This window comes from Miscanthus floridulus, chromosome 19 (assembly GCF_019320115.1).
Source record: "Miscanthus floridulus cultivar M001 chromosome 19, ASM1932011v1, whole genome shotgun sequence".
Taxonomy (NCBI): Eukaryota; Viridiplantae; Streptophyta; class Magnoliopsida; order Poales; family Poaceae; genus Miscanthus; species Miscanthus floridulus.
In genome coordinates, this window is record NC_089598.1 from 13,596,892 (window position 1) to 13,610,294 (window position 13,403).

General features: G+C 47.2%; 1 pseudogene; it reads right to left on the reverse strand.

The window, feature by feature from the left end:
• Window positions 1–880: 880 nt before the first annotated feature.
• LOC136528970 (pectate lyase-like) lies at window positions 881–2,253 on the reverse strand (annotated as a pseudogene).
• Between the last annotated feature and the right edge of the window lie 11,150 nt (window positions 2,254–13,403).

The following is a 13,403-nucleotide window of genomic DNA, read 5'->3' on the forward strand; positions in this document are numbered from 1 at the left end:
CGTGTGGAGGTCATCGGAGGCAGCGGCCCGGCGGCGCTTGTAAGGGGTGGGCTGGCGGTGGTGAGTGCGCGGCGCAGTAGAGAGGCATCAGCCACGCGACGTGGCAGGGAGGCAGCGACCGCACAACTAAGAGAGGAAGCCGAGCGCCGTGACTTGGAGGCGGCCACTCGCCATGCCTGGCAGCCGAGCGCTGCGCCTCGGAGGCGGCAAACAACAGGATAGGAGCGACTAGACAAGCGGATAGGAGCGAGTGTACGAGCAGATTTTTTTTTTTTGAGAAATGGACGAGCGGATAGGAGGGGGTTGTTGGGCTGCCGTCGTGGCCCACCAATGCTCCGTCCGCTTCCCAGCATTATCGAAGGGGATATGCAGGCCTACTTTTGTAGTTTAGGAGGGTTGTAAGCAGAAGAACCTCAATACTTAAGGTGGTTATGTAGACTTGTTATTTCAGTCAACGCAGGATGAAGTTCAGTTCAGTCTCATCATCATATAAGATGTTGAAGAGTTTGCTATTTGGAGGCATATAGCTAGTTTGCGTTTTTCCCTGATGGACGAGCTGAAGCAGATCATCTGTACTCAGGGATGATTCAATCAATTGTAATTACACACACACATGCACGAGATTAGCACCAAAATGTACCAATGGATGTACCAAAATGTACACACACATGGTCGTGCTGCACAACTTTGCATTGCCCCGTCTGAGTTGATATATAGCAGTAGTGGTATTAACTTGCACGCATTACATCCTTTGCATTAATAATTGCTTGCCAGAAACAGCAAATATACACACACACATATGCCTGCCCATCCAATGCGGCAATGCATATCCTATATAGGAAGGAGTATGGTTTGGTTTCTCTTCTGTGCCGCCCTCGATCCGACAGCACAAACAACAAACGTGTTCGAACAAGGCCGGACGCGTGCATGCGCCGGCTAGCACGGTTGGCCGACGATGCACTTGAGTGGTCCGGCGAAGCGCGTGAGCTGGCCGACGTAGCGGCCGTGCTTGGCCGGGATGAAGTCGAACTTGTCGTACTTGCGCTCGTTCTGGCCGCCGGACTCGTTGAAGAAGGCGCCGTTCATCATGACGTCGCCCTGCGACTTCCACACCCACTCCTTGTAGTCCTTGTACGGCGTGTACTCCCGCTTGGTCACCTCCTTGGCGTTGGGGTCGTCGGGGGCGATGAAGCGGTTCCCCTGGCTGATGATGGTGGGGTTCTTGTTCCCGCCGATGGCGTACATGAGCCAGTGCGTGTAGTCGTTGTTCACCACGTGAAAGAAGCCGTAGTGGCACCGCGGCATCCGCTGCACCAGCACCCTGCCGAAGTGGTTGAACGCCACGGTGATCTGCATCACCTCGTCCTGCGGGTTGTCGTTGCTGGCGCCGAACAGCATCACGTGGTCGTGGCGCGTGAAGTGGCTGTTGGACACGGTGATCGATGGCCGTCGACCCGTTCACGACGTCGATGAGCCCGTCGGCGCAGGACGACATGGACACGTGGTCGATCCACACGTTGCTGGACGAGAGCACGGAGATGCCGTCGCCGTCGCTCCGCGTGCGCAGGCCGTAGTGGCGCTTGGAGTCGCGGATCATGCCGCCCGAGTGCGCCTTGGCGTCGTGGATGTGGAGGTTGTGGAGGATCACGTCGTGCACGTTCTGCAGCGTGATCTGCGCGAACACGATGTGCACCTGCGCACCGCGCCCGTCGATGGTCTTGTTGCTGGTCACGATCAGCTCCTGCCGCAGCCGGATCACCATGTCGCGCGCGAACACGATCCACATTCCTGGATCACGGCGGGCCGCAGCGTGCCCTTCCGCGGGATGATCATCTCGTCGTCGCTCCGGTCCGTCACCACGTACAGCTTCCCGGCCACGCCGCCGACGGTCTTGTGCCCGAACCCGCGCGCGCACTGCGCCAGGCGCTTCCGGTCCGCCTCCCAGTCGGCGCGGCAGCGCCATCACCGGTCGATGGGGTTCGTCGCCATGCACGGGCCGTTGTACCTCGCCAGGGCACGCCGCGTCGTCACCCTCAGCACGTCCACGTTGAAGCGGATCGTGGCGGCCACGGGGTCGCTGACGTAGGCGGCGCCGTTGCGTGAGCACGCCACCTCGGCGCGCTCCACCCAGTACTCCTCGTCGGAGGTGACGTTATTATTATTGGATGCCTGCGCCGCGGCTGCAACCGCGGCAAGGACAACGTAGAAGAGAACGGACAGGGGGCGGCTCCTTATTAGGGCCGCCATCGACATTGTGTGTGTGTGGACGCCGGCCGGCCGGCTCGGTTGTTCGGCGCCTCACCACGGGAAAGGGCTCAGAGATGTATGTATGGGATGGAAGGTTTCTGAGCCCTCCCCGACCAGTGAGCGGACGGGCGGCGTGCGGCACCTGGACGTAGGAGCGAGCGAGGTGCGCACGGTGCGGTGGTGGCCCGGCACAAGTATGGCTCTGTTTGGCATGACTTCAACTCTGGGTGGAGCTGCTCCACTCTAGAACTTTAGGTGAAGCCAGCTCTGGGTGGAGTTGGAGCTGTCTGATGGAGGTGTTTGGTTGGGAGGATGTCCCTAGCTCCAAAAAAGAGGAGTTTGAGGGTAGATTATCATTCTTGCCCCTGGTTCGACTTGAACTACTTCTCACAAATATGAAATGAAAGTACATGCAATGAAGTCTAAAATAATAATAAATTACATGTCATTTGCCTAGAACCCAAATTACGAAATAAGTCCATAGTTCGAAAATAAGGTCGTTACAATAATCATTGCACTAGTTCCATGCTAGGGTGATCGATGTAGCCATACTATCACGAAAGGTGTCCATAGTCACAAAACTTGATTCCGAAGTTGATCCATCAGAGGCATGTTGAGGCACAGCATACTTGTACCTTTCCGGAATAGTAGGCATATAGGTAGGATCTCTATCAAAATTAGCAAAGTCCACATCAACACTAGCATATTCACGTATGAAATTATGTAGAACCATGGTAGCAGCAACAATCTTCTTTTGTGTGACTATTGAATAACCGGGCATCTTGTAAAGGATTTACCATTTCATTTTTAATACTCCAAATGAGCGCTCAATAACATTACGAACAAATGAGTGTTTGAACTTATTTTGTCCTCTTCTATTTGCCTCACAACCGCCACAAATTTTGGATTACAAAATATCTACTGTGAATCTAGGATTACAGCATAGCTCATAGTTCACTCCCACAAATCCAACCTCTAATCATACTGTGAATCAATTTTTGAATCAAAACTGAAAAAAATACCTTGTTCTGCGGCCGGCGGGGGATGTCGGTGCTGGTGACGGGCATTTCCTGGGGCGGCCTTCACTGGGAGCGGTAGATCCGCGCGTCCCCCGCGCCGAGGAGGCCGCCGGGGTCCGCGGCAGGGGCGGGGATGTCGGCGCTGGTGACGGGCGCGACCGGCTTCGTCGGCACGCACTGCTCGCTCGCGCTCGGATTGACGGCGGCCGGTAGGGGCTAGGGCGCCCGGGAGGGGCTCCGACGTCCGGTGGCGTGGGTGGACGGCGGCTGCCGGTGTGGGTGGCGGCGGCCGAAACCCTAGCGGCGCCCGTGCTTGGGAGAAGAAGCGAGTAGTCGGCGTCGGAGAAAACATGCGCGAGACGAAGAAAAACATGTGTGGGGGAGTCTCGGAGGAAAAGAACGAACCATTTTTTTATGTAACCAATGGCATTGGTGGGTAATTACCCACCAACTCCACGAGGATGTTCAAAAGAGGTGATTCTGGAGTTACAAAAGAGGTGCTCCAAAACTCCACCCCCATTTGCACTACAACTCTATGAAGTTGGCAGCTCCAAGGAGTTTTAGAGCTGGGGTGTTTGGCTGGAATTTTTGCTGGAGTTGCTGGTGCTAACACTGGGATCGGCGTGGAGATACGTGCACTTGGTAAGCGGCAGAGCCGCAGAGCACTACCAGTGTTTTAAATAGCGGGCTACGACGTCTAGCGATCACCTTTCTCAACCAGCTAATTCGGGCTATAACGGCTAATAGCTGCTAAATTGTACACATGACTAAATAGATTTATCTCTACAAACAGCTATATCCAGAGGTAGCGGTAGGTATAGCAGAGACGATTTAGAACCTTGAGCACTATCTGTTCTTCTCCGGTGGGACAGCAGTGTCATCTTCACAATGTCGACCAGCCGATGATGTGCTGGCCCTCCTCTTGGCTTATGCGGTGACTGGCAACAGTGCCTCCCGATCTTATTCCCTGAGTGTTGGAAGAAGGCGGATAGGATCTCTGATGAGTAATAATAATCTAGAGTAAATTCACAATGGTCTTTAAACTTGTATGACTGTGTCATCTAGTTCTCTAACTCTCGTGAGTTAGGGTCAGATAACACACCACCTAAATAGAGGGACTGCCAGTAAATTTTACCTAATAATATAATAAAAAAGAATGCAATTTTAGATAGTCAAACTTTCTTAAGTTGACTAATAAATTTATAGTGGTCCACCGCCTCCAGTGCCACCCGCTAAATCCCTATTGGTAAATAGTATCAACATTTATGTCTCCAAAAAAATTTACAATAGAAATATATTTCATAATCAATTTACTGATATTTATTGTGTATCATAATTCTTAGTAATTTCTTTTGTATAAATTTAGTTAATCTTTAATTATTTATTTTCTTGGGAAATATAATTATTTAACTTTTTTGAAAAATGGTAATTATATTCTTTTTATGATGAAGGGAGTAAGAGAAAGAATCATTTGTTTTATCTACCAATGACAAAAGGGGAGATGCTAATGACAGACGCTAGGCTTGGGTTTGCTCGCCGGGATAAACCATGGAAACCAATTTTTTCTAAGAAAAATATAAATTGGGTTATCTTTCAAAATAAAATTATAAAATTTGGTTTATAATTCGACTATTTGTTTCCCAAAAAATCAAACTAGCAATCTTCGTAATTGTCAAATTGGAAACACGAATCCGACGTCTTGGGCCTTTTTTTAAGAGAGAGAAGGGCCGGCCTGTGACCAGAAAAGGAAGAAGGCCGCACATATATAGGGAGGGAAAAAAAAAAGTCCAACAAACCGATCCCCTCCGCCGCCGTCTTCTTCGGCTCCGCCGCCCAATCCTTCGGCCACCACCGCTGCAAAAGGTTCGATCCACTCCACCTCGTCAAGTTGTATTTTCCACAACCATGTGTTTCACGTCATATATCGCCGTCCTATCGCATCTGCCACCCATCAGGCGATCGTCGGCGCCGCCGCCGCAAAGATGCCGGCCTCGAAGACGGTGTCGACGAGCGCCGCGGAGACGGAGCTAGGCACGCACGTGTTTCACGTCGTCGGGTACAGCCAGCAAAAGGCCATCGGCGCTCACAAGGATAAATCCATAGTGTCCGGCCATTTCTCCGTCGGCGGCCATGACTGGGAAATGCTTCTTATGGCTGATATCTTGTTAGCAGCAAGGGAATGGGAGCCGAGGAATTGGAATTGGGGTAGGCAGCAAGCAGAGGATAGCGTAGAACAGAGGATGAGTACTTGAATTTAGAACAATGTAATTGTTACAGGTTTCTTCGATACCCTCTCCAACTCTCAGAGCAGATACATATACGATCAACCCCCTTACACACGCCACGCTCCCAGCTCCGGTTCAGTGATCACGAGTCAGCGCTATCCTGGGCTCGACGACTCGGGCTGCTGCAGGCCTTCTGGGTTAGACGATGAGCTAACACTCCCCCAATCTTGAGTTGCGGCATGTCCCCATGCCGGCGTCTGGGGAAACTGTTCCTGAAGATGAGCAGCATTCTCTCAGGTTGCCAGAGATGCAGGCACATGGGACCACTTGACGAAGACCTGCTCCACCGGGTGTTCACTGGAAGACCAACGGCGCTGTAGAATTTGCTCCGGCACCTGGAACACAGCCAGCTCAGAAGGAAGTGAGGTGCTCACCGGGCGATGACCTGAAGACTTTTTAAGCTGTGATACGTGGAAGATCGGATGCACCGAGGAGCCTGGTGGAAGTTATGCAACCTTGCCGATGCGCTCCAAGATACGAAATGGCCCAAAGAATTTGAATGCCAGCTTGTGATGTGCGCGGCGAGCTACTGAAGACTCGACATAAGTATGGAGTTTAAGGAATACCATGTCACCAGTGTCCTAATTCTAGGATCACTAGGAGCATAGATCTAGCGGGGTACTTTATGTAAATGGGTGACAAGTCCTGGTACATGTTCTAGACAAAGATTAGAGGAAGAAGTAGAGGAACGTGTCGAACCTGACACCGCAGAGGAGGATCCGCTAGCGTCTGCCATGGAGTCGGTGTCTGCGCTAGGCAACGACGGTTGGGGAAGAGTACGGTGATGAGTAGTGACGACCGGCGGTGAAGACCGATGGCGGCACAGTGAAGTCTAGCGTGGTGGCCATCCTTCGGTGTCGATGCAGAGGCGGCACGGCTAGTGGCTTTTCGTCACTGGCTGCGCCCCTCTAGATCGGATTAGGATTTAGGGATTTCGGTGGGGAGCTCGGCTCAGGCGAACCTCGTAACTTGAGCCGCTGGTCCCCACCTCTATTTATTGCGCATTGTGACAGGGGCCCTTCAGCCATAGTGGGCTGGGCACCCCCGATCAAGGCGCGGATCAAAGGCCCAATTGGGCCGTTGGGCCTAGTTTGGGATTGAGATTAATCTAACAATCTCTCCCTTGATCTCCTACCATCTTTTAATTTTATATCATTTATTTTTGTTTATTCCATTACAGATTAGCTCATAGAGTATGTCTCATTGTTATGGTCCATTGTCGATAGATTCAACAGCTACAACACGTCACTCTGTTCTTAAATAGATACTTATCTTTAGGTCTTCTTTTGTCCAGGAATTATAGGCTTTTCCTTAAACTCATGCCGGCTACATATTCTCTGAACACATTGGGCGGTAAGCCTTTTGTAAGTGGATCCGCAAGCATCTTTTCAGTACTTATGTGCTCAAGACTTATAACATGATCTCGGACTTTATCTTTCACAACATAATACTTTATGTCAATGTGTTTGGCAGCATCACTTGACTTATTGTTGTGAGCATACTGTACTGCCGGATTATTATCGCAGTATAACTTAAGTGGTCTATAGATGTCGTTAACCATCTTCAAACCGGGTATAAACTTCTTTAGCCAGTTCACCTGCCCCATTACCTCATAACACGCTACAAACTCGACATACATTATGGACTATGTAGTGACAGTTTGCTTTGAGCTTTTTCATGAAATAGCTCCCCCTATGAGAGTGAATACATATCTAGACGTGGATTTTCTATTATCTCCCGCATAATCAGAATCTGAATATCCCACTATATAGAGTGAATCAGATCTTTTATACGACATCATAAGGCTTTTCATTCCTTGCAAATAACGTAAGACTTTCTTTACTAATTTCTAGTGTTCTGTTCTAGGATTGCTCTGGAATCTGCCAAGTAACCCGGTAACAAATACCAAGTCAGGGCGCGTATATACTTGAGCATATTTCAAGTTTCCGACAGCTGAAGCATATGAAACCACTTTAATTTGATCAATCTCATATTGGTTCTGGGGGCATTGAAAATTCTCATATCTGTCGCCCTTGACTATAGGAGCAGGTGAGGGACTATATTTGTGCATACTAAATTTCTTTAAGATCCTTTCTATGTATGTCTTTTGTGACAGTCCTAATACCCCTTTACTTCTATCTCGGTGAATCTCGATCCCTAGAATGAATGAGGCTTCACCAAGATTTTTCATATCAAATTTTGAGGATAAAAACTTCTTTGTCTCTAGTAGTAGACTGACATCACTACTAGCAAGTAAGATATCGTCCACATACAGGACAAGGAAGATAAACTTCCTATTCTTAAACTTTGCATAGACACAATTATCCTCTACATTCTCTTTAAACCCAAAATTCCTTATTGTCTGATCAAACTTCAAGTACCACTGTCTTGAAGCTTGTTTTAATTCATAAATGGATTTCTTTATGCGGCATCCCGTTCGTTCTTTTCCTTCCATGACAAAACCTTTCGGTTGTGCCATGTTAACATTTTCCTCCAAGTCTCCGTTGAAAAATGTCGTCTTTACATCTATCTGATGTAACTCTAAATCGCAATATGCCACTAATGCCATTATGATTCTGAAGGAATGCTTACATGAGACTGGAGAAAATATCTCATTGTAATCAATCTCTTTTCTTTGCGTAAAGCCTTTTACCATAAGTCATGCTTTATATCTGTCTATATTCTTTTGAGAGTCAAGTTTTGTTTTGTAGACCCATTTACAGCCTACTGTTTTGGCTCCTTTAGAAATTATCTCCAAGTCCCAAACTTTATTGGCATTCATTGATTTTATTTCATCTTCCATGGCCTCAAGCCACTTTGATGAATGATCACTTCTCATGGCTTTTTCAAATGAGGTGGGATCATCCTCTATTTGAAATTCTTCAGTGTTGTATACTTCATAGTCAGCAGGAATAACTAATTTTCTAACTCTTTGAGACCTTCTGGGGGCCTTCACATTTGGCACATCTTCTGTTTGAGACTGTTGTTGCTCCCTCTCATGTGTGGCAATAGGTTCTACAGGATCCAGAAGAACAGGTTCCTCATCATCATTCATTGTTGCCACAGGCGGAATAACAACAGGTGCTGGCATCACAGTATCTTGCACTATTAGTGCAGCGACAACAGGTAGTGAGAAAAATGGCTCATGAATCATTAGAGTGGACGCATACATCCGCTTCTCTTCAAGGTTAATTTCTTGAGCTACCATGCTCCTCCTCATCATTTTATTCTCTAGGAAGACAGCGTGTCTCGTTTTCACAAACTTTATATGTTTGTCTGGATAGTGGAAACGAAAATATTTTGACTTTTCTAGATAGCCAATGAAATGACAACTTACTATTTTGGAATCTAGCTTCCCAATATTTGAGTTAAATACTTTAGCCTCAGCAGGACTTCCCCACACACGTAAGTGGTTTAGTGAGAATACTCTTCCTGTCCACAACTCATATGGTGTTTTGGGCACCGACTTACTTGATACTCTATTGAGAATATGAATGACGGTTTTTAACGCTTCCATCCACAGGCTTAACGGTAAGGTGGAGTAACTTATCATACTGCGCACCATGTCCATTAGGATATAATTGCGTCTTTCAGCTACTCCATTCTGCTGAAGTTCACCCAGTATAAAATACTGGGCTACTATACCATTTTCCTGTAAGACCCTTGCAAAAGGTCTAGGAACTTGGCCATATAGGGTATGCCGACCGTAGTACTCCCTCCCATAGTCGGACCTGACTATCTTAATCTTTAAATTGTATTGGTTTTCAACTTCTGCCTTAAATATCTTAAATTTATCCAATGCTTCTGTTCTTTCTTTGATTGGATAAATATAGCCATAATGGGAGTAATCATCTGTGAATGTTATGAACGAATCATAACCATCCACACTCTTTATAGGAAAACAGACCACAGATGTCTGTGTGAATAATCTATAAAATTCCTACGCTTCGTTTGTCATCTTTCTTAATTCTCTTCATATACTTTTCTTTATGCATTCTCTGCATTGTTCTAAATCTGAGAGCTCCAATGGAGGAAGAATATACTTTCCTTTATGCATTCTCTGCATTGTTATAAATCTAAGAGCTCCAATGGCGGAAGAATGTCATTCTTAACTAGTCTTTCTATTCTCCTCCTCGAAATATGGCCTAAACGATAATGCCATAATTTCGACGACGCATCATGAGCTCTCTTATACCACCATTTCCAGAGTAACTCTTTATCACCAGCTGCTTTATCAGCTGGGTAGCATATGTCTTTGAAGAGTCAGTGAACTGACTCTTTATTCTATCGATGTACTCGGTGACCATGTCATACTCTGGGATTGAGCCTATAATTACAGTCTCAATCGTGTTCTTTATCACAGCCAAATATTTCTTGTTGGTAGTGACCCACTTCCTATGCTCAAGATCATAGGACATCTTTTGGGATTCAAAATCCCTCTTTAGTTGCCCAAGCGACATCATCCTCGTTTGTCTCCCTCACGGTGCCACAGGCTCAGTAAAACACGGTGAGGTGACTACTCAGTCCACCTTAGACAAGATGAAGGCCAGGTCAAACTTTTTCTTAACTTAAAAAATAACAACAATTGTATGCCTTAATTTCAACGTTGATCAAAATTAAAATTTATAACTATTCTTATACACTAATTCTACATCACCGTTGGACAGAAATAGAATTAATGCATAAAATCATTAAAATTTACAACTATTCTTATACACTAATTCTACATCACCGTTGGGCAGAAATAGAATTAATGCATAAAATCATTAAGATTTACAATATTATTATTGACAATGTTGGTCAGAAAATAACAATATCATAATCATGTCAAAATATCTGTTTCTCCAATTAAATATCACGTTGGTTCAAAAATAACTAGAGAATAAACAATTTCTTTAGCAGCGGAAACATGAAAAAATTCATTATCTATTTTTCAGAAGCATTAAACTTTTCTCAAATATTCTCTGAAAAATTATCCCGTTGGTTCAAATTTTAACAGAGATATTTAAAGTAGACAAATATCATCAAAATCTGCTTCTGAAAATTAAATAAACTCGATACTTTATTTACGGTTCATTGTGGCCCGGCCTGCAGCTACAGTACGGCCCGGCCTGCCACAGCAGCCCACGCACACGCTGCCCACACCTAGGCCGCAACCTAGGCCTGGGCCGGTAAAGTGGCCTCCCGTTCACTCCCGCCTAAGCCTGATTCTAGCCCGGTTGATCTGCGCTGTTTGTTCTGATCGGACGGTCGCGCGCGTGGATAGGGAGAACAAAACCCTGCCTGTGGCCGGCCTTCCTCCCAAAACCCTAGCATCTTTCACTCTACTCCCCTTCCACTCTCTCTTGCCGAGCGGCGACAGCGGCGGCGGCCACGGTGGTCGTCGGCGCCGGTGAGGAAGACTGCCACCGGACCATGTTTGACTCTCCTTCCTCCTCTTCCTTTCTCTTTCTCAGCCCCGCGAGCTACAGAGCACAGCCGAGCTAGCGAAATGGTGGAGCGAGCAGCCATGGCGCCGTCGCCGGCCCCTCACCGGCATGCGTGCTCCCCAGTGGGTGAGCATGCCGTCGTCGAGCGGCCTGGCCGCAGCGCCCTTTTGGCCAGAGCCCAGCGAGCAGCGCCCCTGGCTTGGCCTTCTTTTCCCCTCACGCCGGCGAGGCAGTAGCGCTGCGCAGCGGCGAGGTAAGCCAAAATGGCTCTTCCTCTTCTCCCTTTCCCCTTCTTTCTTCTGGGATTAACCTGATTTGGGGATGGGATCAAAAATTAGGGTTAGGGTTTCTTTTCCCGATTCAATTCGTTCGATTCGGTTCATCTTTTTGATTTGATTTCTTTTCTATTTGTACCCATACCGAGATCTACTCAATAGAATCTGGCTGGTTGTTCCCCTTTCACGTTGCGAGTTAGGGTTTGGGTTTGACTCAGTGGAGTCACCATTACGTGCTGGTAGACGAGAACTTGATGAGGAAAAGCGCCAAGGAAGGGATACTGTAGAAATGCATCACTCAAGAAGAGGGTGTAAAACTACTCCTTGAAATACACTCTAGCTCCTGTGGCAATCACACGGCCTCTAGAAACCTAGTCGGCAAAGCTTTTTGAGCTAGTTTTTACTGGCCCACGGCCATCTCCGATGTAGAAGACCTCGTCCGATGTTGTGAAGGTGTCAGTTTTTTGCCAAGCAAATACACATGCTGGCGCAGGAATTGCAAACCATCCCAACTTCTTGGCCTTTTGCATGCCGGGGACTGGACACGATTGGGCCTTTCAAGCCTGTGCCAGGCGGTTTTTGGTACATATACATCACCATTGACAAGTTCTCCAAGTGGATCGAATACAAGCCACTGGTTTCGGCCACTGCAAAAACGGCAGTCGAGCTCTTCGAAGATATCATCCATAGATTCAGTCTCCCAAACAGCATTATCACCGACCTCGAAGCTACATTCACTGGTCACCATTTTTGGGTCTTCTATGAAGACCGATGCATCTCAGTCAAATACATCTCTGTTTCCCATCCTAGAGCCAACGGCCAGGGCGAACGGGCGAACGGCATGATCCTTGATGCCCTCAAAAAGAGACTATACCAGAAAGAGGAAAAGCATCCGGACAGATGGCTCAAAGAGCTCCCAGCTGTGGTCTGGGGATTGCGCACTCAAGCTAGTCGCAACACCAGTGTCTCTCCATATTTGTTGGTCTATGGATCAGAGGTCGTACTTCCCACAGACATTGCCTTCCAAGCACCAAGAGTAGAACATTATAATGAAGAGCAAGCCGCAGCTGTTCGAACAGATGATGTCGATAGGGCCGAAGAAAAATGCCTGATCACTTGCATCCGCATAGCCAAATACCTAGAAGGCTTGCAAAGATACTATAATCACAATATCAAAGGTCGTTCATTTGCGGTCAACGACCTTGTTCTTCGTAGAAAGCAGAAAACCGAAGGGATGCACAAGCTCTCCTCCCCCTGGGAAGGGCCTTAGTTGGTCAAAGAGATTACCCAACCAGGGTCTTATCGGCTATGTGACATAGAGGGAACTGATATCCCCAATTCGTGGCACATCAAGCAACTTATACGTTTCTATTCTTGAAACGCTCTAGATATGTACTCTACACTCCATAATGAATGAAGTTTTTTTGTCGCTATAATTTGCCTCCATTATTTCTCTGCTCTAGTTTAATCTCCATTTATGATTACCAGCTCTGAGCTACTCCTTAACAAACTTTGACATTTATATGTGATCTCCATAAATGCTCCACCCTGTTTCTCCATACTAAAATATCTCTAAGATATTTCACCAACCATCGAGCAGCACACGTTCCGCTCTGTGTTCTTTGGAGAAAACACTGCCTCTGATCTCTCCCTACACGTGCTACGAGCTCCAGCGCTCTATGTTATGGGTGGTCAGCTATGGTTCCTCGGTCACATCTGTTCCTCCTACACGTGCACAGGCTCCAGCGCTCGACGTTATGGAATACAGGCTAGCCAAGGCCAAGAGCTCAGTAACGAACTAATTGCTCGGACGCAACTTATACCACGTATAAACGCATTAGGGTTAACAATACATCTATTTTTCACCGAAAGTGCTAGCAAGCCACATAAACATGCATACAATGTCTACTTACAACATTTATACAAATACATAAATGTTTGTTTATACCCTCGCGCATTTAACTCTCCTCTCCAGTTGTTCAATATAGGTCCCTCTCCACTCAGGCTATTAGGCTTGGCCATCACCATCTACCTCACCGAACAAATCAATGTCGCCAGCCAGCTTCTTTGTCGCATCCTCCACCTCATCCTTCAGCTGCTCCTGCTTTGTCGCACCCATCCCTCTGGCAAATCTGACCCCTATCGCCT